Source organism: Rhincodon typus, chromosome 1 (genome assembly GCF_021869965.1).
Source record: "Rhincodon typus isolate 14 chromosome 1, sRhiTyp1.1, whole genome shotgun sequence".
In the NCBI taxonomy this organism is placed as follows: Eukaryota; Metazoa; Chordata; class Chondrichthyes; order Orectolobiformes; family Rhincodontidae; genus Rhincodon; species Rhincodon typus.
Genome location: NC_063332.1, coordinates 159,274,097 through 159,285,615, shown reverse-complemented (window position 1 = coordinate 159,285,615; position 11,519 = coordinate 159,274,097). Strand labels below are relative to the sequence as shown.

The following is an 11,519-nucleotide window of genomic DNA, read 5'->3' as shown; positions in this document are numbered from 1 at the left end:
AATGGGCTTAATGCTTCTGAAATGAAGAAGGGTCTAGGCCCGAAACGTCAGCCTTCCTGCTCCTCTGATGCTGCTTGGCCTGCTGTGTTCATCCAGCTCTACACTTTGTTATCTCAGATTCTCCAGCATCTGCAGTTCCTACTATCTCATAAAGCTATACTGCTGGTTATTTTTAAATTGAAAGACTCAAAACTAAAAGCAGGCTACAAATAGGCTTATACAATTTCTTAGTTTATAGTTCACTTTGAGGACATGCCTGATCTATAGTCGTGACACAGGGAAGATTAGTTTGGAGAATAATATTAAATGATAAAAAATACATATTGTGTGGGAGATCAGTTTGAGGATTGAACTTATTTCTAGCGAGGAAGTGCCTGAGCTGTTAAACCTGTTGTGGTGAAAGCAGATAAGAGATTAATAGCACTGGGATTAACTGCTTGGTTTTACTTGCGTCCATTTGATTAACCCCTATGTTGCAGATATTATTCTGCCTAGGAATAATTGTAACATGGACAAACTAGGAGGATTGCAAGACAATAGATAACATATCCCAGAATATAATTTATTTCTCTTACAACTGACACTAAAATTTCTTTGTCTGCCAGTAACATACAGTTGTGTTTTAAAAATTCCATGTATAAGCAGGCATTTAAAACAATTCAATTCTTTGGTTTACAATTAAATTAAAAAGTATATAATGTCACAATCTCATAGAAGTGCCCTGCAGCTTGATTTGCAGTTAAAGGAGAGAAATATTCAGGATTTTCATTGTTTTTGTCTTTCAAGCATTTTCCATTTTTATTTAAAATTTCCAACATTCTATATTTTAAACAAAATCTCAAAAAAATGTCATGCTTGCCTTCTGAAAAAAAACGACCAAGAAAGCAATCACCCTGCAGCTTAAACCATTCTGAAAGTGTAGGATTTTGTTTTTGTAGGGCATTTTCAAGGTCCCTTATTAATGGGTGTCAGTGTATTTTAACCTGGCAATGTGATCACTGTAAAAGTACTTTTGAACTGTGGGACTGTGTGGAGATTATAGGTGACTAAAGATAAACTTGCACATATCTAAACCGGTGTGCTCTATCCAATCAGCAACATTAAATCAAGAGATCATAATTCTACTCTCTTTTTCACATCCCTTTTTCCATGTCCCTTCAAAGCCTTGCCCTCCTCCCATCCATATAATCTTATCCAGACCTGCAATTCTCCAGGATATCTACACTCCAGCAATTCTGGCTTGTTGTGCGTCTTTCATCTTTAATTACTCCATTGTTGGTGGAGGTGTCTTCAGCTGCGTAAGCCCTAAACTTTGGAATTCCCTTCCTAAACCTTTGTGTCTCCTTACTGTCCTGCCTTTAAGATAGAACCATAGAATCCCAACAGTGTCGAAACAGGGCATTCAGCCCATTGAGTCCACGCTGACCTTCTGAGGAGCATCTTACCCAGACCCACCTCACCTACCCTATTCATTTCCCACGACTAATCCACGTGGTATGCACATCCCTGGACATTATGGGCAATTTAGCATGGCCAATCCACTTAATCTGCACATCTTTGGACTGTGGGAGGAAATAGGAGCACCCAGAGGAATGCCACGCAGACACGGGGAGAATGTGCAAACTCCACACAGACAGTTGCTTGAGGGTGGAATCAAACCCAGGTCCCTGTGCTGTGAGCCGGCAGTGCTAACCACTGACCCACCGTTCTGCCCAAGATACTCCCTGTGATGAAACTGTGAGATTTATGCTTGTATGTAATTTAATAGCGTTCACTCCAAGTTTGGTTCTTGGAATTCTATGTTAAACATATGGCTTTGCTTTCGTGCTTGGAGCTAAAAATCAGCTCAGTAGAAAATGCCAATACCCATAATTCCAAGTGAGATGGAGTAGCCTCGAGTTCCCAGAAAACTACATGGGCGATTTAGGAGGAGAACTTTCGAGACCCTGACATTCATTTTTCAGATTGTGATGGGAAGTTGTTCAAGAAATTGTCACAAAGGGGCATGAAACAATTGATAGGATCAACAGCGAACCCAATGCCGGTTTTAGGTGGGGTATCTCGATGACTATAGGTCAGCCTAATCAATATGATACACAGCACGCTGTGGGCATGGACTGAGAATGTGAATACCACACGCCAGATTGGACAGTACAGTGCTAGATTGTTATGTAGAAGCAGGCTGTTTGCAAACAAAGTTCCAGCTCTTTCTTGTTGGAACAATATAGGTGAGAAAATCAGTTGCTTAACTCAGGCAATCACCACTTTTAGCTTAATTGTACTGACTCTGAAGGACTTGGACCCTGGAGCCTCATCCAGGATTTAACCCAATGCCCAAGTTCATGCCAAAGTTGTGAAGAGGACAGAAGGAGTCTGCAAAAGGATATAAACAGGTTAATATGGGCAAAAAATTGGTAGATGTTCTATGCATTGTAAAATTTGTCTCCTTTTTGATAAATTTGAATTTGTCCACTTTGGTAGGAAGAAATAAAAATCCGCGTATTATTTAAATGGAGATTACAGTACTCTGAGGTACAGGTGGATCTGGGTGACCTGCTTCATGAATCGCATAAAATGAGAGTGCAGGTATAGCAAGTGATTAGGAAGAGATATGGAATGTTATCTTTTATTGCAAGGGAAATTTTGCTTATACAGTTGTGTAGCATATTGGTGAAACTGCGACAGGAATTTTTGCATATAGTTTTGCTCTCAGCATTTAAGGAAGGGTGTAAATGCACCAGAAAACAGTTTATGTAAGGTTCATACAAGTGTTACCCAGAATAGAGGAGTTATCTTATGATGAAAGTTTGGACAAATTGGACCACTGAAATTTGGAAGAATGAGAGATAATTTTATTGAAACATTTAAGTATCTGAAGGAACTTGATATGGTAAGTGCTGAAAGAATATATCTCCCCTGTAGGAGAGACTAGAACTAGGGGGCACAGATTAAAATGAGATGTTTTTCATTTAAGATAGAGATGAGGAGGAGCATTTTCTCTCAGAGATTCACAAGACTTCGGAACTCTCTTCCTCAGGGAATGGTTGAGGCCGGGTCTTAATTATTTTTAAGGCATATTCTTGACAAACACAGGATGGTTACTGAGAGTAGGTAAGACTTGTGGTCATTATCAGATCACACATGATCTTATTGAATGGTGGAGCAGGAGAGAGTCTGAATGATCTACTCCTGCTCTTAATTCATATGTTTGCATGTATGTATGACATTGGGTTCTTACTTGAAGGGTTTGGAGAAAAATGATGAGTTTCAATAGAATGTCAGAAATTTCCTTCAATAAAAAAAGCTGGAAGTGTTAATGGTGATTTGAAATTAAAAAAATAGTTCTGATATCAAATGTTGACTATTGTTCTTTATAAAAGTTCCAATTACTTTTATATGGAGCAACTCAACAATGAATGGAATGGTAAACAATATTTTTGATAGCTACAGTTAAAACACGCATAAAAATATTGAGACAACAAGGTGCAGAGCTGGATGAACACAGCACGCCAAGCAGCATCATAGGAGCAGGAAGGCTGACGTTTCGGGCCTAGACCCTTCATCAGAAAATGGTTTGCTTCAGGACATGGTCGAGCAGTTTCAAGGCCGAAGAGATTACAAGAGAGTTGCAGTGGGAGAGAGATCCCCTGAGGTTTGTCCGGAGGGAGGAGGATAACTTCTTCAGGCTAGGCATCCTTAGAAGAGGCTTCACAGTGGGGTTAAAATTGTATCAGAGATAGTAGGAACTGCAGATGCTGGAGAATCTGAGACAACAAGGTGCATAGCTGGATGAACACAGCAGGCCAAGCAGGATCATAGGAGCAGGAAGGCTGATGTTTCGGGCCTAGACCCTTCATCAGAAAAATATTGAGATCTTTATCCTATCCTTTTCCACAATTTGGAAGATTGGAGTTATTTAGAGTCATACAGTCATATAGTACAGAAACAGATCCTTTGGTCCAGCCAGTCTGCGCCATGTTCCCGAACTAAACTAGTCCCACCTGCTTGCGTTTGGCCCATATCTGTCCTAACCTTTCTTATTCGTATACTTATCCCAAAATGTCTTTTGAACGATGTAACAGTACCCGCATCCACCACTTCCTCAGGAAGTTCATTCCATGCACAAATCACTCTCTGTGTAAAAAGGTTGTGACTCATATCATTTTAAAGCTTTCTCCTCACACCTTAAAAATATGCCCCCTAAGTTTGTAGTCCCCCACTCTAGGGAAAAGACCCTTGTCATTCGCCTTATCTATGCCCCTCATGATGTAATAAACCTCAATAAGCCTCAACCTCTCACGCTCCAGTGAAAATGGTCCCAGTCTTTCCAGTCTATTCTTATATCTCAAATTCTCCGTTCTCGGGAACATCCTGGTAAATCTTTTCTGATACCTCTCCAATTTAATAATATCCATCCTATAACAAGGTGACCAGAACTGCACACAGTATTCTAGAAGAGGCCTCAGCAACATCCTGTCCAACTTCAACTTGACGTCCCAACTCCCATAACTCTAAAGATCTGAGCAATGAAGACAAGGGTGCTAAATGTCTTCTTAACCACCTTGTCTCCCTGTGACGCAATTTTAAGACAGCAAGCAATCTGATACAGGTTGCATAAGCTTCTATTCTCAACCAATGCTTATTGAAATACTTAACAGCAGTTTGGGGAAGAAATATTAAAAGTTACAGATCAGAAAGGATAGTATGGTGCTTTCCAGGATACCAAACAGGCTTCTCAAGGCAATTTGGTGTGAAATAGTAGGGACTATTTGACAGTTCAGTTCTGAGGAAGGGTCACCAGACCCAAAACGTTAACTCTCTTTTTTCCTTCACAGATGCTGCCAGACCTGCTGAGCTTTTCCAGCAACTTTATTTTTGTTCCTGATTTACAGCATCTGCAGTTCTTCCGGTTTTTATCACACAATAAATCTATGGGGTGAATCATTTCATCCAAGATGTTTGTTTATTTGCAGATACATTCTATTATATTCAAAAACAGACACAATTTGTAGTCATAGTCAATCAGTGTGGCAGCTTATAAATTCCTGCTTTCAGAATAAAACCAGCCTGATTCCAAACTAAAACTCTGAGACAGATTCTGAACTAAACCTCACACCTATAATTTAGTGTCTGACCTGAGATGTCTCCTTTCGTATATTCCTATTGCTCTGCCTGATTGTTATGACAGCACAGCACTGAAATTGATTTTATAAACACTTTACACACTCTTGGTCACCTGCAGAGACTTATCATCCAACACTCCACTCACACCAGTTGTATGATCTTTTGATCTCTCTGCCCTTGACTTCTCTGCCTATAAACTCTGTGTCTGTGCCCTGCTCTCTTACAGCACCTGATGGAGGGGCTGCCCTCCGAAAGCTTGTGTGATTCCAAATAATCATTGCCCACATTATTTAGAACGAATTTCTTTTGATGATCAGTTAGATATATCTTCACTGTGATGAGGGATTGTGGATGGGTGAGGGAATCCTGGATAAATTAGGCTGGGAATCTGAACTTCCTCAACTGGTGCTTACTCTCAGCATTAGCAATTTGCTGCAGCTTATAGTAGGAGATTCTTCAATGGTTAATTTTTCATCATGATTTCTAATGAGCAAGATTTCCACTTATGGGCTTTAATTTTGCACTGCTTTAGTGTTACTTTAGGCAGTGCTTGTATCCTTTTCATATGAAATCTCTTAGCAGCTTTGGTGCATTACAAAAAAATTTGCTTGTCAGACATTTGTATCGAATGAGCTGATTACTTTAGTTGTGCCTTCATAGCACCTGTGCTTATCATGATCTTGACCACGTTTGATTTTCATTAATCTTGGAAAGATCACAGGCCCTTCGGTCAAAGTAGGGTCTGTAATAATATCTGTACCGCATTCTGGTGGCATCAACTAAACAGGGCAGAGACGTTTCAGCAGATATAGGATGTGGAGCGAATTGGGTGGGAGAGTTGAGGAAGTTGTTTTCAGGTCATGAGCCAGACCTTCAAAAATGTGCAGGTTAGGGTGGATTGCCATGCTAAATTGCTCATAGTGTCCAGGGATGTGCAGGCTAGGTGGATTAGCCATGGGAAATGCAGGGTTACAGGGATAGGGTGGGGGCGTGCGTCTGGGTGGGATGTTCTTTGGAAGGTCAGTATGGACCTGATGGGTTGAATGGCCTGTTTCCACACTGTAGGGATTCTATAATTCTATGACTCTTTGGTAGGGTGGGTTAGGATGCATTCCTGTGAGCCAGTGGGAAAACAATTGAAGTGGTTAAAAAGCAATTGAGAGCTTCTTTAACAATGAATTCCCTCTTTCCCAATAGAATGCAGCTTCTGTCCTGTATCTGTATCTCACCAGGCTCAAAGGTGAGTGCACTGTGGGAATTGCTTCTTCATTAAAGAACTCCAGCAGCAGCCATTGAGAAGCTGCTGTTCAAAGCCCTTTTTCTCTCAGAGTGTGCTTTGCAAGGCCCTTTACCTGACCATCCCTTCACAAACCTTCAGACACACTCCCCTGCTTTCATCATTGCATGGGAGGTGCTGATGCTGCCCTACCTCCTTCCTCTGCTGAGTGCTCACCAGGAGTAACACTAACACCAGTATCGGCCCCTGAGTCACAGATCCCTCCAGTAGGCAAATGGATTGATAGAGATGGAACTCCCAGGAAACAAGAATCTCAATAGAGAGTGTATAGGCTGATGATCAGCTCTCTTGAGGAGTTCCAGTGCCTTAGATCAGGCTCCCAAAGCAGGACACTACTGACATCTGCATCCTCCTGTAGCAAGATCTCTCTCCAAGTGGACCGGGTGCTAACAGACATTGCCAATGGCCAACAAGATATCTGCCACTGGACGACCAGCCTCCCGTGATCTTCGCTTTGTTCTAAGTCATGCGCTCACTTCTGCAAGGGCCGAAAACAGAGGTGTGTGAACGTGTGTGATGGATTGAGTGGAGAGGATACCATTTGTGAAGAGTGACTGTGAGACGTGGGTAAGAAAGGACAATAGGCTGAGGATGAGTGTTGGCTGTTCGGATGGGGATGTGAGGTGCCCAGAAAGAGCTGAATGAATGGAAATTCAAGGTGTGATTTCTTTTTCTATTCATTTTTTGTGTGATGTGGGCGTCACTGGCTGACCAGCATTTCTTGCCCATCCCTAGTTGCCTTTGAGAAGGTGGTGGTGAGCTGCCTTCTTGAACCGCTGCATTCCTCCTGCTGTGGGTTGACCCACAATGCTATTAGGGAGGGAATTCCAGGATTTTGACCCAGCGTCAGTGAAGGAACGGCGATATATTTCCAAGTCAGGATGGTGAGTGACTTGGAGGGGACCAGAAGTCTGCTGTAAAAGTCAGAGTAGGAAGCCAATACCTGGATGTGCCATCCCAACGAGCTGTCATGCTCTCCTAAGATCTTTTTACTTTGTCTCCAAGGTAACAGACAGCTCACTCCTGCTGCTGACTGCCTCAGCCATTTCCATTCGCACCTGCCTAGTTGAAGAGACTTGGCTCAGGAGAGCTCACCTCACTGCAGATCCTCAGATCCCACGTTAAAGCATGAGGCTCTTGGGTAGTAAACTTCCCAGGAATCCTCTTTATTCCTGCATTCGCTACAGCCTCAGAAATACACGTGATGGTGAACCATTGTTTTCTAACCCTTTCGTTAAAAAATCCTTCCTTTGACAGAGTGACCTGAAAATAGCCCTGCCATTCCATCAGGGGCTAAATGAAGAAAATTCAGTCTGTGGCCTCCGGTGAGACCAAGCGGAGGCTCGGAGACCACTTTGTAGAGCACCTGCACTCTGTTCGCGACAAATGACAGCACCTCCCAGTCGTGAACCACTTCAACTCCCCCTCCCACTCCCTGGGTGACATGTCCATCCTGGGCCTCCTCCAGTGTCACAATGACGCCACCTGGAAACTGGAGGAGCAGCACCTCATATTCCGCCTCAGGAGCCTACAACCCAATGGTCTCAATATGGACTTTACCAGTTTCAAAATCTCCCCACTCCCGGCCTCATCCCATGACCAACCCTCCTTCTCATCCCCGCCTCCTTGACCTGACACAACCTGTCCATCTTCTCTCCCACCTATCTGCTCCTCCTACCTCATTGACCAGTCCCTACCACTGCCTACCTGCCCTCACCTACCACCATCCCACAAAGCTTCCCCAGCCCCACCCCTCCTCTCTATTTATTTCTGCGCTCCCTTCCTCCTGCCCCATTTCTGAAGAAGGGTCCCGACCCGAAACATCAGCTTTCCTGCTCCTCTGATGCTGCCTGGCCTGCTGTGTTTCTCCAGCTCCACACTGTGTTATCTCAGTCTGTAATGTTTCTGGTTCCAGGGAACACTTTTCTGTTTCTCCTACCTCTTGTCAAAGGCACTATTCCAAATCTGTAACCTCAAAATGGGAACATCTCTTGTTTGTTGCTATTTACCGATTTGATACAGTGAAATACTGCATTCTAGTTTCATTCCAGAGAAAAAGCAGCCATGTTAAAAATATGTTTATTATTTCAGCCAGTTGCTGAGATTGGACTGATTGCTTGCTTCTGATCTTCTCACTGATGTTCCTGTGGCTGTAAAATTGTAGTGAAGCTTATTGCTGTGTGCGACATGAGTTTGTTAATTATATTTGTCTTGTAATAATATAAAGAGTCACTCAACCAGAACTGATCAATTATCATTAACACAAATTTTAAACCATCTTGCCCATGTTGCATTTAATCAGCTTTTCTTGAAGGAATATAACAGCTTCATCTCGAGTAAAACTTGGTAATTAAACCTTGATAATTATATAATTGAAGGTAGGAGATGCAGGGTTTTTTTTCCATTAACTAGCAAACATCTTTCCTATTACCTACATACCATGCAAGTATTTGACTGTAATTGGTAAAACAGGTACAAGAATACAGTACATTTTGGAACATTGAGAGCTCATTTCTAAGCTGAGAAATTGCAGCATTGTTTCTCCCTTTGTTTTAAGGTTGCTGCTCACGCACATGATAACAAATTAGTCTAACGGCACTTTATCAACAAAGTGGTATCATGGAACATATCATGTAAATTAGGAACTAGGTTTTCTGATAGTTTGCAGATTTTTTTTTAACTGAATGTTGTGAGACATCATTTGTTAACCAAATTGGCAAATGACAAATTTGAACTGTGCCGGATGTTAAAATTCATAGACAAGATATATTAGAAATATTTAGTAGTTTTTGTCTGTAATTTGGCCTTTATAAATCACACATCAGCAGCTGTTGGTATGATTGGAAATACATTCCCACAAGTAGAAAGGAATCTGCAAAGCATACCTGGGAAAATGCATTTTCAACAAATTGTTAGGATGGCATGGTGGCTCAGTGGTCTGCTGCTGCTTCACAGCACCAGAGTTCCAGGTTCAATTCCAGGCCCGGGTTACTGTCTGTGTGGAGTTTGCACATTCTCCTTGTGTCTGCATGGGTTTCCTCTGGGTGCTCCAGTTTCCTTCCACAGTCCAAAGATGTGCAGATTAGGTGGATGGGCCATGGGAAATGCAGGGTTATAGGGTAGGGTGGTGGTTGTGGTGGGATGCTCTTCGGAGAGTCAGCGTGGGCTTGTTGGACCAAATGGCCTGCTTCCACACTTTAAGGATTCTATCCTATATTGAGGAAATAAAAGCATGCTGTTGAAGTTTTATTATCTGTACTTGTCAGGACAGATACAAGAATACCAAATTTCAAAGGGAACATGATTCTAGTCATGCCTCAGAAGTGTTGGCCTTTTGATTGGGCTGGTAGAAAGTTGTCCTTTTTGATCTCTTCTCCCACCTTTTAACTCTAGATTGCTTCCTACTGGGAATATAACAAGAGGAAGTCCCACCTCCTGCTGTTGTTGCCATAGGGCTGCTCTCTCAACAGAGAAAACTGATGGTGATTTAACCTGAGTGCCACCATACCTCAGGTGAGGAGAGAGGTTAAGAAGGAGAGTGCTTCTTAGTGATGGGAATTCAACTCACACTGTTGGCATAACACTGCTTTGCGAACCAGCCAACTGAGCTAAACCGAACCCCACACCACCTGCTCAGGTGTGGCAGCCACTCTTTCCGTAGAGACCAAACAAAAATGGCTGACCAGATAGGACAAAAGGACTTTGAGGAAATTTACCTACAGAGCTGTTGACCTGGATCAGCTCCTTGATATGTCTCATCAGCAGCAGACGCACTCGTGAGCGGAAATTTGGGAACGTAGGCCTGTGCTGCAAGCAGCAGTCTGTCCTGAAAAGGCTGCACAAAAACCAAAGAGGAAGCTCCACCAATGGAGAAACAGGCGATGTCAAGATGCACCTTCAGGATATGGTTATCCTCCCAGAGCTGGGGAGGTGATAGCATAGTGGTATTCTCGCTGGACTGTTAATCCAGACACACAAGAAATATTCCAGGGACCTGCATTCGATCCTTGCCATGGTAGATGGTGGAATTTTAACACAATTAAAACAAATCTGGAAGTAAGAGTCTAATAATGACCATGAATCCATTGTTAATTGTCGGAAAAACCCATCTGGTTCACTAATGCCCTTTAGGGAAGGAAGTTGCCATCCTTACCTTGTCTGGCCTACGTGTGACCCCAGAGCCTTACCCACAGCAATGTGGTTGACACTTAACTGCCTTCAGGGCAATTAGGGATGGGCAATAGTGACACCCTCATTCCGTGAATGAATGTTTAAAAACAATGCTGTTTGGCAGCATGGTGGGTGTGTGCCTTCAAGTAGGTTGAAATAAAGCCTGAAACGATTGGCCATTATCTTGGAATATTCTCCACCATCTACAAGCCTATCAAGCACAGCAGACCTGGTATTGGTGCCGGTCAATCCTCTGGGTTCATCCTTATGAAATGGACAATTTGAGTGAAAGTAAAACCTGTTCCAGTGCAAAAAAGAAAATCTACAAAGCACCCATGTCATATTATCACTTTTTCTATTCCCTTCTGAGAAGATTCTGCTCATAACGCCTGATTATTAAAGCCCGAGCCTTAAATTATTGTCAAAATGCTTTGAATCTCTGTGTAAATTCTGTGACAGATATGGATCCAACAGCGTGTGTTTCAGTACTCCATACTAATTCATGCACGTTAAAAAGTTTAACAGCAGCAATTTGTTTAAATTAAAAAGCAGCAGTGCAAATTTAGAGATAGTAAGAACTGCCGATGCTGGAGTCAGAGATAACACAGCGTGGAGCTGGAGGAACGCAGCAGGCCAGGCAGCATCAGAGGAGCAGGAAAGTTAACATTTCAGGTTGGGACCCTTCTTCATAAACTGTGTTATCTCAGTGCAAATTTAGAGATTGACACACATACTATAAATCCTTGGTACATGCTGAGGAGAAGACAACAACTATTTTGGACCAGTTATTGAAGTACAGTTGAGCAGAGAGGAGAAGGTTGGGAAATAGGAAGTTGGAGCAGACAGCTGGCCAACCTTTAGCCAGCTAGGCTACTATCGACAGCACAAAGGCAGGACACAGACTTCCCAGTGTATTAGAGCAGAAATG

At 42.5% G+C, this 11,519-nt stretch overlaps 1 pseudogene; it reads left to right on the top strand.

Annotated features, from left to right (window-relative positions):
• LOC125485734 overlaps window positions 1-10,876 on the top strand; it is a 23,558-nt pseudogene extending 12,682 nt beyond the window's left edge.
• Window positions 10,877-11,519: the final 643 nt, after the last annotated feature.